Raw genomic sequence first — 16,922 nt, 5'->3', positions numbered from 1 at the left:
ACTACGCGGGGCGTAGTCCCGAAGACGCCACGCGTAAAGGCCATCAACGAGCATCCCCAAGTTCAGAGACTCAAACACGCGGGGCGTAACTCCAGGCACGCGGGGCGTACTACGCTGGAGACTGCTTCTCCTCCAAGTTCTCACCATGTAGAGGGGACCATTTCTACTCTTGATAATTACTATTTTGCCATCACTCCTTATTTACTAGACTACCATTACTCCCTAACCTTATCATCTTACCCTTGTTCCCATGCTTTGCTAAGAAACCCTATTCAAAGGTTTTTAGTCTTTATTCACATGTTTAGAGGAAGTATTTAAGCCTCTCTTTTTGTAATGTTGAACAACTTTGATAATATTGATATGGAAAGCCTCCATTGGAGCACCAAGGTTTATCCTTGTGGGTTTACTCAACCTTCTAGTTAAGCTAGAGAAGTTTGTAACCTTTGTCGGTTTACGATTAAAACCTTCACCCGACTTCAATCTACATCACCTACTTTTTGAAAAGGCAGATTTTTCCAACAGCAAACAATAAACCGTAACAACAAACAATATGTAAAACAAACGGGTCCTTAAAATTGTTTAGAACCATATTTGAAACCATTTTTTTTTTTAAAATCACCATTTCTATTACTTTCTAAAAAAATCACTTTCAGGCTTTTAACCAAACAATGGACCTCAAAACCAAAACCAAAGTTTTGAAGAATTAAAGATGTTTGAAATTTCATCAAGGAATTTTCTATTTTGAAGTCATTAATATTAATTTTTAGACGTTAAATTAGACCATAATTTTTTTTGAAAGAAAATTAGACCATAATATTAAAAAAAAAAAAGTATAAAATTGAGTAATTTTATATTACATAATTTTTTTGTATGAAAAGCTCCCAGTTCTTCTCACCCGAAACAGCAACCAACTCTCTAAACATATGTTCAAAAGGGATGAAATAACCATCCGTTGATAGTTAAGTGAGTGTTGGTACATTTTTGTTTTTGGGCTAAAAAGACCAGAAACAAAAATATTACAGTCATTCGAGGTAAACTAGAGTGACAGACATCTTTAAACAAAATAACCTTAAGACCTGCAGAATCTCATTACAACATTTGAAAACCCAATAGATAATTTACCTAAAAAATTCCCTATCCAATCGATTAGTACAATTACCACATGATTTTGATGGTTTAAGTAGAAAACACTGCCCAAAGAGTAGAAGAATTAAATTATGCATAAGGTTTCACGTTTGCAGGATTTGTGTCAACTTCAAAAGTCACTTTCTTTGTAATATCTCTGTGTCTCAATAAGACTAAGACCATTTATTACCCAATTTATTATTATCCTGCAATAATTAACAACAATACACTGTATTATAGTATCAACAATTCATTAACATCAACATCAAACACATGGAATCATTGAATTATACCCAAAAAATTAGACATTGTATAAACTTATGTAAAACAAAGGCTTATGATCAGCTAATTATGATTATACACTAAAGCTATGAAAACTTAAAAACAACATAATCAATATAAATCCTTCAAGTGTAGTTACTGATCAAAGATTCACTTGATATCCATAAAATTACATTTATTAAGTCAGCCACCAAATAGTATTAATGCTACTGATTTTGAAGTCAGATTTTCCAAGGATATATATGAAGCTATCAAGGTGCTTTGTCCATGTATGATGAAGGGCGGTTGATGCGCCGGTTAGAAGAATTGAAGAGTGGCAAAAGGATATAATAATGAGTGGTAGGGAAACTTGGAAGAGGGTGATTGAGAGTTATATGAGTTTATTAGGGATTCAGGAAAATATGGTAGTTGATACGACGGAGTGGAGTGAGAGAATTTATGTCGCTCACATGATTTGATTTCACGGTTTCATATGACGGTTTATATTAGCCGACCCGAATCATTTCGGAGCTAAGGTTTGTTGTTGTTGTATGAAGCTATCAAGGAGAAAACATCATCAGCTTAATTTTACTAAGGAAATTGAAGAGATAATAATTAAAAAAGCAACTTTGAGATAAATATACCTTAATTAGCTTCATGTTTTGGGTTGTAATTTATTGTTTGTTAGACGCTGAACGAATCATACAACTCAGTACTTTTTTAGTTTGTGGATCTGATTAACCGATTTGAGGTTAATCATTCAGTTTTAAGTAGCCTTTTTCCAACTTGAGACCTAGCTTAAGCAACTTAACATCACTCGAGCCAATCTTAATTCGTTCTTGATTCTTTTAACTAGTGGATGCCATTCCCATAATGCTACTATGATTCCAAACTGAAGCTGCACCTGCACCTGCACTTGCATTCTTTATTGTAACTTAAATAGGTACTCAATAATTAAATAGTTTCTTCCATTGTGATCATGATCATGGCCATTAGCCAGACAAATATTCTTCAAGTGAAGGAGTTAAAGCAACAACAGTATATCCATCACCAATAAAACAACAAACAAAAGTCAGACCCTTTCAGCTTTTTAACTCAAACTCTAGATCTCACCAATAGATTTTTTCCTAGATTTCAAAAATATATTTAAAAAAGCACATTAAAATATAAATTCCTATAGTCAATAAGCCACACAGTCCCCTCTCAATGATATCCTTAGAAATTACAACAAGAAGATCTAAAAAACAAAGTTCTTGCATACATTATTTTGAAAGAAATTCTGATGTGAAAACTGCATATTAAATACAGAAAAAGACAGTTAATGATAAACCTAGTCAGAAAATACTAAATATCTGAAAAATCCAGTACTATTGGAAGCAGTAAATTTAAATCAACAGACAAAGAGACAAGAAAACCTTATGATTTCCAATACTGCTCCAGCAAAATGACTGTATGGTATAATTTTCTTGTATTTACACCCAAAAAAAAAAAACACAACTCAAGATAGATTTGTTTAAGATGCAAAACAAGATCTAAAGAACAAATCACATAGTTTTTTTTTATTCCCATCTTTGAGATTTTGTATCAGAAAATTATGATTTTGTTCGGAGTTTAGTCACAGTTCATCCGGGGATGTATTTAGCGAGAATTGAATCTGAGATCTCTTCCAGAAAACTCAGCTAGAAACCCTAGGCAGCAACAAAGATAGATTAAAGCAAACAACAAAGTGTGTAAGGAACTAAAGGAAGACATGATTTGATATGGTACAGAAATAAAACAAAGTACAGACATACTCACTGTGACCGGGTGGTGAGTGGTGACAGTACAAAAACCACCTGAAAGTATATAAAAGATAGTCAGAAAAAAAGAGCACTCAAAACCTTAAGGATTATGGCAAACACTACTTATAATAAAAATAATATTTTTAAAATAAATTGTGCCAGCAGCACAAAACCCTAGCTAACATAGTACATATGTTAACACAAAATATAATAAAAATCAACTAATTTATACTAGATCAGCAGAGCTATCAAGAACACAACATTTTTTTTAATTTTTCTTGTTTTAAACAGAGAATCATTTAGAGTTTTCACCTTCAATTTCAGCTGAATGTTTGGGAGATAAACTTGAGAGATCAAATAGGCACTAATTGCCGCTGCAGCATCATCAAGATTCCCATTTTGTAAATTATCAAAGTGATATCAAACCCACTTTTGATAAAAGCTTGTGAATCTTGATGATGCTCCATCAGCAAGTAGTGACTGGTGTTCATGTTTTCTTCAGATCTTGGTATAATCGTCTCAGTGAATATTTGCAGAATTAAAAACGAAAAAGAAACCCTAACCCTAACCCTAAATCGGAAAAGGTAAAGGGGGAATAAAGGTGAATCTGAACTGAAATCTGTAAGGAAAGACCCACTTGGTTGAAAAAGCAAGCTATACTGAGAGAAATACTAAAAGGGAAGGAAGACATTAGAAGTGAAGAAAAAAGGAGGGGTTTGAAGGGGTATAAATAGTAGAGAGAAGAGGAGAGGAGGGGTGAATAATGAATACGAGAGAGAGAGAGAGAGAGAGGTTGGTGGAGAGAGAGAACAGTTATACATCGTAATCGTAGGTAGGAAAATATTTGAGGAAAATGATAAAAGAGTTTTAGTAAAGATGTCAAAGGAATATAAGAGCTAATAGAAGAAAGTTAAACATCTGAGGGTGAACTAGTAATGGGTGTTTGCGTCTTCAAGAAGCATATTATGTAAGTGGTGGGGAGTGGGGGCTCGAATTGACATCCATCTGAGTCTGACCGCCCCTCCATATTTCAAGGGGGGTTCACTTTCCTTTGAGCTCTTCCTAGGCTCTTGCTTACTATTCTTGTTTCATTGTTTACCATTTTTAGACCCCTTTTTTAACCTTCTAATTTTCTCCCAACTTTTGAGGTTTACTTAGCTAATTCATCTTAAACATAACTATACATGTTGGACATGTTCATTGCTTCAACTAAGCATATCGGTTCACTTCGTTTACTAACCAATTCGAAATTTCTTGAATAAGTTCAATAACTAAACACGTGAAACCGAGACGATCCATCAAAATTTATTATAATGAAATGCTATTTTATTTTATTACTAGTAAATATATTAGATAACAAAGTGAAATTATAAAAAAAACGAAGTAAATATTATATATACGAGATAAGGTACAAAAAAAGCTTAAAGTTTTTTGGGAGTATCAATATAGACTTCAAATACAAAATAGCATCAAGTCAAGCTTAACGTTAACAAAAGAGTACCAATTTAGGCCTTGATAACGGAACATGACAAGTCATTCCTATTACTCCATTAAGTGCTTCCAAATGAATGTGGAAGAGAAATCACAACTTAACGACGTAATATGAATGGTCTTTCACGTTCCATTATCGATGTCTAAATTGATACTCTTTTGTAAACGTTAAGCTTACATTAAAGTTATTTTGTACGTAATGCGTAAATTAATACTCCTAAAAAAACATTAGGTCTTTTTCAGTACCTTATCCCTATATATACACATATAATATATATATATTAAAATGACATATATTATGAAAACAAATCTCCATAAACACATATTTTATAGCGGAAGAAAGTGACTTAATGTGTATTGATCATATTAAAATGACATATATTATGGAAAAAAAATTTAGAAAGACATGTAATATGAAAAGGAATGCGTATTTTTTTTTCGAAATAATGTCAAGTTTTATTAACTTAAATCAGATGATAGAATATTGCTAAAAAATGATGTTGTACATGCCCACTCACTCGAAGCATAGGAATCCGAATTTGCTGAATGTTTAATAAAGGAGATAGAGCATAACTTTAAATCTCGTAATAAATGAATATAATAAAAAAAATATCAACTAAATACGAAGGACCTTCTAAACTCATTTGGATTGTTTTGGCTATGACGAGATAATCCAACTGAATTTGAATTTTGTCACTGGGGCGATGTAGCTTAATCCAACTTAAAGCTTTTTTGATAGCCATGACATCAGCTAGCTAAGGACTGAGATTTCTTTAAAAAGACTCTCATCTTAGCTAGAATGCATTATCCAGAGTGATTACTTGATGATACCATAGATGGAAAAAGAACTTCTTATCGTTTTTAGAAATGCATATTTACATCTAACATGAAAAATTGTATAATTTTACCGTTAACGTATCTAAGCATGATGAGTTTTATCGTTACCAAAATTTGGATAGACATGTTTATTTTCATTTTACTAGTTATTTAGATGTCAAAACGAACTTTAAAAATGTCAATTATACCTAAAATATTTAAGTGAATATACACCATTACAAATAATTTATGCTAAAATGTCAAGACTAGGTCTGCAAAATACAAGTTTATCGCACACAAAAATGCATAAAATGTTTGCTAGAAATAACACAAAAATGCATAAAATGTTTATTAATGCAATTATAAATAACAAATCGAAATGCATAAAACTATTTCAATTTATGGATAAACTTGTTTGAAAAATTCGTTGTGGCAATCAAAATAACGGACAAATCAGTCTGTTCAAATTTGTAAAGGTAAAATTGATGAATACAATTTTAATATTTCCTATGTTAAAGGTAAATTCTCACTTTTTCAAAAACAATGGGAAAATTTGGATCTTATCCCATTTCTATATCATTTTTTTTTCTATAAAAAATGTACACAATTATTATTTAGCATAAAATTATCAGTAAGTGTATGCATCTTACACTATTTAATTTTTATATTTTTAAATATACATTATAATCTAAGTTTTATTAATATCAATTATTTAGTATCACCTTAATTATTTTAGTCAACAATTAAATTTATATGAATTGATAAGATTATTTACATATACTTTAATGAATTATGGAAATGTTGTTTTCATTTATATTTATGAAATTATAAAAATTACTCCATTTGTTTCATATTACATGTCTTTTTAGAAAGTTGTATAGAAATTAAGGATATTTGAAAAAAGACATTGTCACCCCTTATTTATTGATTTCAATATTTATTTATTCTACAATAAGTATATTATTCTAATTAATTTTCGTAAATCCACGTTTTATAGCAGAAAAAAATGACGTAACGTGTACTGATCATATAAAATGACATGTAATATGAAACAAAAAAAAATCTTTAGAAAGACATGCAATATGAAACGGATGTAGTAATATTGTACAAACGCACAATTGTAATGATAAGGTTTATCTGTCTAATTAAAAATATATTAAATAATCTTTAAAAAAATATATTAAATAATAATATAATTTTATCACTATAGTATTACTTTTCCCAAATGCATTATTTAATTTTTTTTAAAGGTGGGAAAAACAGAAGATAAGACAAGGCGAGATATTTCAACTAGGTTAACACCTCTAATACAGGATCGTGAACCTCCTCCTCAAATTTATTCAAAGACAAACGAAATAAAGTACATGAAAAATAAAAGAGAACAAACAAGATTAAACAAATCGATATTGCTTAACCAAACCAGAGTCATAAAAAACAAAAGAAGTGTAGAAGTCCGGAATTGAATCCCACAGTGTAAAACTGTAGCAACGTCTCCAAACTTGGCTAAAGCATCAGTTGTTATGTTACTCTCTCTGTAAATATGAGACACTGTGTTACATGTAAACATTTGAGCTAGCTCGATTCATAAATTGAACCAACCCTTTCCAAAGTTTTTAAAATAGCAAAAATGGCGCTATGTATGTAAAATAAAGTGAAAGGATGTAAAATGCAAACCTTTCGGGGTTCGAAAAACTCCTCTCGAACCAACAGTCCCTAGAGATCCCACTACGAAGCCGTCTGTGTCAATTTTGAGAAAGCCTAGTATACATAAAAGACGGTTCGGGATAACAATATTTTGTAAGATTTGGGCCGAACTTCGATAAACATTATACCAATACCCGCCTTGTCCGCCTCGTGTTCATGTATAAGCTTCCAAATATGAAGTAAAGTATGAAAAGATATTTAAATTTATTAATGATAGAAGAGAAATTTTGTTATGCTTTATAAAATTAAAAGTTAACCTTTCACTAAAAGAATTATGAATGAATCCTTACTAAATAGTTAATTTAACAAAAACAAAAATTAGATGGGTTTCAACTTACAATCTCCCTGTAACGACCCGGTTCAGAATGGGTGGCGCCGGGGTAGAAGGCCTGAGCAAAGAGCGGCCCTAAGGGATGGCGATGGGGGGCAGGAATGAACTGAATTCCATATCGGAAATAGAGAGAGAGTGATTGGAGCTTATTAGTAAGATGAGAATCCAATACATGCAGACGTGTTTTAAAGCTGTGCGGCTCAAGGTGTTGGATTTGGGTCAAAGCGGACAATATCTACATGGTATTGGACCGGGATGTTGCATCTCTGAAACTAGATGTGTATCAATTAAGCTATGTTTTTTATATAATATTGTTTTTGAAAATAAAGAGATTAGCTAGTGCAAATTGACTAATAAATTATTGAAGCTACTATTTAAATTGTTTAATTAGTCAACTAAGTCATGAGAATAAAAATCTAACCATTTTAACTTTTATGGTTTGCTTATTATATTTGTTTGTTGCATAATAAACATTTCTAATTAGTAGTTATGTATTTGGGTTGAATTACCTTTTTCCAAATTTTAATTCTATATAATTTATTTAATTGAAGATATATAAATTTCTATGTAAAATTAAATTGTGGTGATTAAAGTTTTAGTTATGTGAATGATTTAAACATGAGATGAGTGGATCTGAGTAGGGACCTCAAAGATCGATGAATTAAACTGTCTATATGCATTATTGGAAAGTTATCTTTAGTACATTATATGCTTCCTACTCTTCTCTTCTGTTAAATCATCCGATCTGTTCGTTTTATATTTTTATGCTGCTTTCTTTTTACTTTTCTTTCTTTTTCTTTTTCTTTTTCTTACTTTTTCATTCCTAAATTGATTTTCCATACAAATATTCAATTTTATTAAAATTATTTCATTTCAAAAGTGGAAACAACCTCATTGTCATATGCAAGCTTAATTAATTACTATATTTTATTATTATCATTATTATTATTATTATTATTTCAACTTAGAACAATTTTGCCACTTTGAAAAAATGTAATGATCAGTCAAAACAATTTGAGCATGTTAATTTGCTTCAGCTACTGTTAGTAGACCTGTTCATCCGCCTGTTGACTTGTCCAGTCCGTTCAAACCCGATCTTTATTAATTGGACTTGGACGTACATATTTAATAGTTGGTCCGATCCGGTTCAAGCCCGAACATATAAATGGGTTGGGCTTAGGATTTATCTTAAAACTCAGACCCAGTCCAGCCCGACCCGAAATTCATATATTAATATATAATTATAATTAAGTTATGGTTAATTAATTATATAGCTACAGTTTACAAAAATTGAAACATTTAATACTGTTTAGTTTTACAAATTTGTTTTATAATTGCTGTTTGTGAAAAAAAATCATAAACAATTAATATAAATTTGTTATATAGTTGATTTTCTGAAAAAAAAATGTTGTACAGTTTATTCTTAATTTTAAATAAAACTTTTAAGGGTTAATTATAAATAACTACCCTGTGGTTTGACCGATTTGCGATGTGGCACCTGTGATATTTTTTTTTACAAGCACAACTCTGTGGTTGTCACCGTTAGCAAAATCAAGGCAACGGCAAGGGGCATTTTCGGGAAAAAAAATTAACTTGTTTTTTTGACTTTTTGGTTGACCTTCTTCTTCTTCTCCCTTCTCTCTCTCCTTTTTCCATTCTTCCTCCATTGTTGTTCTTCCTCCTCTTCCTCCTCATTTCTTCTTCTTCATCCTCCTCTTCTCCTTTCTTCTTCTTCTTTTTTTCTTTTTTTTCTTAAATTATGAAATTCCCAGAAGTATATGGTATCCTCATTCGTCAAATTTCCAGACGTATATGCTATCCTCATTCGTCAAATTTGAATACGACCATACACAAGGAAAAGACTAAATGACTGAGAATTCTTCACCACCCACGACAGAAACGAATACCCCTGTGGCTTCTCACTCTTTTCTTGCTGAGGCGCAAGCGGCAGAACCCATCCGGAAACGCAATCGAAAACACAGGAGGCGATAAAAAATACAAACACCAAGTAGAGAGCCTTAAACAATCTTTGCAGGAAGATAGATCCCAATTGCAAAAGGAATTCCAGACGTTTGGAAATTTGAAGAATTCTAGAAGAATTCTGGAAATTTCTAGAATTCTTCAAATTTCAGAATTTAAAAAAAATAGAAAAAGAAAAAAAGAAGAAAAAAGGAAGAAAAAAAGAATAGAGGAAGAAGAATAAGAAAAGAGAGGAGGAGGAGGAGGAGGAGGATTGTCACACCCGACCCTAGACGATTTAGGGCGTGAAATAGAAAGATTATAATCAACACTTAGGAGTCTCCAATTTATCCAAAATATCATAATATTAGTCATTCGATGACCTCAACATATATTTACCAACTCCATTATATTACAATTGAAATACCAAAGTTCTAACCATAATTCTAACAATAAGCAGCCAACTTCCAAACTTCGCCTAAACGGTGGTAACCTTCTCTATATCCTGTACTTTCTCACCTAAAAACATTAAAACATTTAAAAACGTGAGACAAAAATCTCAGTAAGAAACTATCAGCTATAAAATCCAACTTTACTTAACATAACTACATATATACATTTATAAAGGATTTAATCAAAACCGTATAAAATATACTCAAAACTGAAGTTCAAATAACTTTATATATATAATGCATTTTATCAAAACAAATAAACGTTTCATTAAACCAATTCATAATTAAATAAATGTTTTCTCAAATATATCAAAATCAATCATAACCGAAAACATAATCCAAATGAACTTAAAACATTGTATACATCCTCGAGTTTCTCCCCTTAAGTATCAATCCATAACCACATATATAGTCGAGACGTCTCTTAACATTGCCTATCCCATATGGTCTTACCCAACACTTCACCGCCATACCCAATAGGTCTTCAGACTGTATACACAGGCCATGTCCCTCACTGAACATGGTCTTCAAATATAAAACCACAGATCCGGATAACTCTCGATGGATATAAAATCATAAAATCACAACGTGCTCAAATTTCCTTTCACAATCAAATTCCAAACTATTTCATAACCATAAATCATTTGGCTTCAATTAACCCTTTTGTATCATAAAAATCATATTTGGACTTCAATCCAAAATAACAACAATAACCGCAACAAATTTCTCAATCCAAAAACAATTCGTAAGAAATCATCAAATTCATTTTGTTCAATATAGATATATATTGAAACCAAAAACATATATGTATATATGTAAATCAACCAAATTAAGCTTTAAATCAACATAATAAGTAAAATCTGAAATTCACATAGAAGCATAATCAATAACTTCATTTGAACCGTAATTTCACAATAAAAAGCAAAATCATGAAAAACCCTAATTTTACAAAATTCCTGCATAACCCTAAAATATGAATTTCTGAAAAATCTTTGATATATATTTATCTATATACATAAAACTCAAAATATAGTTAATAGTTACTTACCTTGGTCATTAATTGAAGAAAATACACCCGTTCAATTCTCCTCTAAATTCTGTCTAAGACGTTTCCCTCCAAACACTGCCGAAACTCAAAAACTCTTCGATTAGGACTAGATCTATGCATAAAGATGCTATGTTTAAAATTTCGAGTGATTCGGATGGTTGAATCTCCGTAAATGAAAGAAACGGTTGAGAAACGGTTCAGAGAAAATTGATGATGAAAATGAAAGAAAAAGAAAAAGAAAAGAAATAATATAGATGATGATAGATGATCATCAAGTATACTGATATATTCTCGAAGATTTGAGAAAATCTTTGGCAAATATCTCGTTTGATCCTCCATCATTCTATAATCTTTTAAAACTTACTCTAAACTTTTAATTTACACCTAAAACCATCGAATTAACTCCAAACTTTTCCTATAGCACCAAATAAAAATCATACACCTAATAATTATAATATATACTAATATCAAAATATAAATTTTAGAAATTTAGACACGGACGTGACAAAGATGATGAAGAATAATGGAAGAAGAAGATTATGAACAACAATGGAAGAGGAAGATGGAAGAAGAAGAAGGAGAGGGGAGAGGGAGAAAGAAAAATCATAAAATAAAATAAAAATTCGTTTTTCCCAAATTACCCCTCTGACATGTCATCATTTTAACAGTTTCTATCCATTTGCCTTGATTTTGCTAACGGTGACAATCACATGGTTGTGTTTGCCAAAAAAAAAATACCACATGTACCACATCGCAAATCGGTCAAACCACAAGATAGTTATTTGTAATTAACTCAACTTTTAATACAAATAGAAACAGACATTATAGTATGAGAGTGAATACTTCTAACTTTTCTAATATTAAGCATTCTGGTATTAATTCAATAATATTAATTTTAATTTCAATAAAAGAATTAATTTTTAATATTTTTAATGTAAATATATATAGTTGGGCGGGTTTGGGAATCAACTTTCTTACCTTGATCCAGCCTAGTTTAAATATAATACAGGTTGGGCGGAAGTTGGATAAGGTAGTTTAGTGTGAAACCAGATTAGCCCTGATCCGAGCTCGGTCCAACTCAACCCACGAACAAGTTTAATTGTTAGCGATTCGTTGTGATGTGGGGCATCTCCTTGAAGGATCGAGTCCAGACGAGGGAAGTCGGAGGAAAAACTGAGCATGAACAACAAGTGAGTAAAGAGGCCAAAACAATGTCACACGGCAAGTCAGCAGCTAAGGCACGCTCCGCGTGAAGGAAGGTTTGATTCGGAGAAAAGTCCAGCAGCAAATCCACGCTCCGCTTGGATTAGGCACGCTCCGCTTAGATTGGGCACACTCCGCTTGAGTGAAAACATGCTCCGCGTGAATGAAGAAATGATCCGGAGGAAAGTCCAGCAGCCAGTCCACGCTCCGCTTGGATTCATTTTAAAGAACTTGTTCCTTACTCGAGCTTCCTCCTTAATTACACCTCTGCCACTCCCTATTTACAACCCATGCCATTCCCTATTTACCATCTATGTCATCCCTTTACTTTCAACACATTTTACCCTTATCTTTACATTTTTAATTAACTATGTAATTGTCCTTTATTGTAATTTGTCATTTAGGTTTTGAGGTGATATAAATTCATCTCATTTTCTTTGTAATAGTTAACTTTTTATCAATCAATTTATCATCTTCTTCAAGAAGTTTATTAAGGTTTTAACCTTCAACAATGGGGATGTCATTACTCCTATGGATTTAGTCCATAAAACCGGGATTAACTCCTTCTAGTTTAGCTAGAGAAGAAATATCTTTGTTAGTTTACGATTAAAACAAACTCGTCCCGAATTAATCTGTATCAGTTGGTATCAGAGTCGATCGTTTTCCAAATGGAGACTTCTTTCGACTATGGATCAACCAAGTTCATCTCCACCATCCGAACAAACCGCCAACAAGGGATTGGAAAATCTCAAAGCCACCATGAAAAGGTTTGAAGCGACTTCTAGGGAGGATTTCTGGGTGCTAAATGAGCTAATGAGGAAGTTTATGGCATCTTGGGAGAGTCTCAAGTAAGGATACTGAAATGGTTCCCAACCAACCATAGAAGTTCCCCCTAAAGATCCATTACCAACTTTTTATCCATCACCCATTGTAAAGGTAAATCCTAAACTTCCAATTTCTAATGTTGAAGTTGTGGATAGTCCTATTGTTAGGAAGAAATTGGATGTTTGTGATGTTGAATTGGGTTTAGACTCTTCTTGTGAAATTATTGATAATGAAATTGTGGAGGAGAATCTAAATTCATTTGTGGATGAGGAGGAAGGGATGCTTGTATGTGAAAACATGAGGAATGGTGAATTTATGTGTAGTAATATTGAGAAAACCCATGTAGCTAGTGATGCTCCCCAAGTGTTTGATGAAATGTCTCTTAAGCATAGCTACACATGTTTACTTAAAGACATTGAGGGTATTTGCCTTGAAGAGGGGGAGAAGGAGTTTAGGCTTATTAATCTATTTGAGGAGAATGATGAAGTTAGTTTATGTGTGGAGATTAATGGCTATGGAGATGGGAGAGATGTTAGTGGTTCAACTATAGTTGGGTGTAACATGTCGTTTGGGTCGAGTAGCTATTCAAATGGTTTAATCGTCTTGAACTATAGAGAGAAGTGGAAGGAAACGAGAGGTCATGGGAAAAGATGGTTCGTGGATGAAGAGGGAAATGAATTTGAATACGATCAAGAAGAAGAAGAGTTAGAAGAGGAGATTGATGAAGAGGAGAACCAATCTGAGAATGAGCTAGAAAGAAATGAGGAACGTGATCATTGTGAAGGCGAGTTCGAGGATGAGGTTGAAGAGAGAGAGAGAGCGCGCTTCCAAAGATGAAATATGTGAGGATGGTGAACTCTATCATCGTGCAAATGAATTTGATTATGATGAAGATGGTAGAGCTTACTATGAGGAGGATGAACATCGAAGGATTGAGTGGAACCAATATGGGGCCGCTTATGAGGAAGACGAAGATGGAGTCTACTATGATGAGAGTGAGCATCGATGTGTTGATTGGGATCGACATGGGGCTCCGTATGAAGATGGTGAAGGTAGATTCCATTGTGATGATGAGTTAGAGGATGTTGATCGGTCCTATAATGAATATATCTATGAGTATAATGGAGGTAGGGTCCATTACGACGATGAGTCGGGAAATGTTGGGTGGGATTGAAACAAAGATGTTTATGATGGTGAAGAAGGTCGGTTCCAAGATGAAGATGAGTCGGAAAGTGTTGAGTGGGGCCAAGTTGAAGACACCTATGAAGTTGGTGATGATGGCAATGAGCACAATGTGTATTTGGTGACGAGGGTGCCAATGCCTAGTGAAAGTGAGCATAGCAAACATCATAGATTATTTAGAACTCGATGCTTAGTTCTTGGGAAGAAGTGTGAGATGGTGATCGACGGAGGAAGCCAAGTGAATATCATTAGTCGGTCCGCCATGAGTAAGTTTGGGTTGGTTCCCGAGCCACATCCTAGACCTTACCGCATTGGTTGGGTCAACGAGGTGGAAAAACTTCAAGTTACTCATTGGTGTAAAATTCCTTTCACTATAGGAGCTTATGGGGATGAAGCTATGTGTGATGTTGTGGAGATGGATGCTTGTGATGTGCTACTTGGTAGGCCATGGAAATTTGATTGTGATGCCTCACATGCGGGAAGAAGCAACACCTACACCATACACAAAGACAGAATCCGATATGTCCTTACACCTTTGAAGAGTTCTCCTAGTAAGGAAACGGAGACCATTTTGGAAGATTGTCCAACTCGGGAGTTGAATGTGAATGGGTGCATTGGTGGAACGGGTGAGACATTGAATCATCTTGACTTGGGTTCCATGGATGAATTAGCTAGCCACTCTCCTAATGAAGTCAAATCCAAAAGAGGAGAATGTGGTTGAGAATGGGGGTAGCAAAGTGGAAAGTGAGGAAGTTGAGCCGATGTCCGAAGGGGACAAGCACATGCCTTTCAACGAGCCACCTAAAGGGCTTCCACCTTTGAGAAAGCTACCACGAGACATAGCATGGGATCCGGGAGATAGTGCATCTAGTCCTACACATGGAGAATTGAGCTCTAAAGAGGAGGAGGAAGGTTACTCTATGAGGCCTATATTGATAGCACCGAGGTGCCTAGCACATGCCACATGCAAAAGAATCAAGTCACTCACTTGGTAAAATCTGAACTTATTCTTTTGTGCTTTATTGAAATATATGTGTTGGAATCTTGGTTGTGTATGTTGAGGGATCTTTTCTATGATGAGCCCGTGAGGGGTGACCTTATTGTGAATAATACGAGCTTCATTGAGTATTTGTTGAGTGGGAACGGTCACCCAAGTAATATTTAGAAGATGGAAGAAACGCAAGACTTGTGGGATAATAACCAAGTTAGTAAAATGGCAAGTCTTGAGGTCCCGAGGTTGTTAACCCAAGGTGGAGATAGATGGAGCTACTATGTGTGTGCTTGAGTTCGCTAAGAAGTGGGTTGACAAGTGTTGCCGGGATATTCTGTTTGATGTGGGCCATAGGCAAGTCAAGGTGGAATATGATAGTCGAGTTAGTGAAGTGAGTGAAAGCAAAGGTCGGGCATACTCAATTCAAAACCATGTTTGGGTTGTGAAGAGTACTCAAGGGATCGCTCCAATTTGGGTTGATACAAGGCACCGGTACATGCCATTTGAGGTCGGCTATGAGCAAGTGGAGGTTGAAACTAGCATCCGGGTTGATGGCGTGAGGTATATTAGGGTCCGAGCATATTCGACTCAAGGTCATGTTGGGGTTTTGAAGAGTATTTATGGGATTGATTCTAATTGGGTTGATACGTGTCGTCGGGACATTCCATTCGAGGTAGGCCATAGGCGGAAGAAGATTGTGTTGATTCCTCAAGTTCGTGATGGGGAGATCAAGAGGATCCATGGGTGGTCCGTTCAATGAAATGAGGGGCGTTGGAAGACCATCCAAGCATTTGTTGGAAAGTGGTTTGACAAGCTTCACCAAGATATACCATTCGATGTTGGTAGAGATTGGGAGATAAGTATCACGGAAGATGAAAGCCGGGGTGAGGCACTAGTTGAGATATGGGGAAAAGCTCGTGAGGAGAAGAAAAATCTGGTAATATGTGGAGTGGGCTTCTTGAATTCATTTCGAACAACACCTTGGTTCAATTTGAGAGCTTGGGCCCGCTCAAAACAAACACGCCTCATCAATATGTAGCAAGTAATTTGGGGTCAAGTTCTTTTTAAGAGAGAGTGTATGATGCGGGGCATCTCCTTGGAGGATCGAGTCTGGGAGAGGAAAGTCGGAGGAAGAACCGAGCATGAACAACAAGTGAATAAAGAGGCCAAAATAGTGCCACATGGCAAGTCAGCAGCTAAGGCACGCTCCACGTGAGTGAAAGCACGCTTTGCGTGAAGGAAGTTTTGATTCGGAGAAAAGTCCAGCAACCAATCCACGCTCCGCTTGAGTGAAAACACACTCCGTGTGAATCAAGGAATGATCCGGAGAAAAGTCCAGCAGCCAATCCACGCTCCGCTCGGAATTAGGCACGCTCCACTTGGATTCATTTTAAAGAACTTGTTCCTTACTCCAGCTTCCTCCTTAATTACAACTTTGTCACTCCATATTTGTCAATTAACTATGTAATTGTTCTTTATTGTAATTTGTCATTTAGCTAGAGAAGAAATATCTTTATTAGTTTACGATTAAAACTAACTCGTCCCTAATTAATTTGTATCACGTTGTTTATGTTAGTTATTTTTTGTTAACGGATTGATTATTATTTGTGTTTGATAAAACTATAATTAGCAATTATTGTTAATATATAAAATAATTAACTGGACATGTTTTCTACCAATCAACAAACAAATATTTGATACAAAAACTAATAAAATAATCTATGTAATTAAATAAATAAGGTTGCAGTGGAGT

The 16,922-nt window shown here is 34.1% G+C and overlaps 1 long non-coding RNA gene across 1 annotated transcript; it reads right to left on the bottom strand.

Annotated features, from left to right (window-relative positions):
- Window positions 1-1,053: 1,053 nt before the first annotated feature.
- Window positions 1,054-3,863, bottom strand: LOC136226601 (uncharacterized). Its single transcript, XR_010687784.1, has 3 exons — window positions 3,480-3,863; window positions 2,031-3,221; window positions 1,054-1,943 (listed from the first exon to the last, which is right to left on the bottom strand). It is a non-coding gene; the product is annotated as an uncharacterized lncRNA (long non-coding RNA).
- Between the last annotated feature and the right edge of the window lie 13,059 nt (window positions 3,864-16,922).

This window comes from Euphorbia lathyris, chromosome 4 (assembly GCF_963576675.1).
Source record: "Euphorbia lathyris chromosome 4, ddEupLath1.1, whole genome shotgun sequence".
NCBI lineage: Eukaryota > Viridiplantae > Streptophyta > Magnoliopsida > Malpighiales > Euphorbiaceae > Euphorbia > Euphorbia lathyris.
The sequence above is the reverse complement of the archived record's forward strand: the minus strand, read 5'-3'. Positions and strand labels throughout refer to the sequence as shown.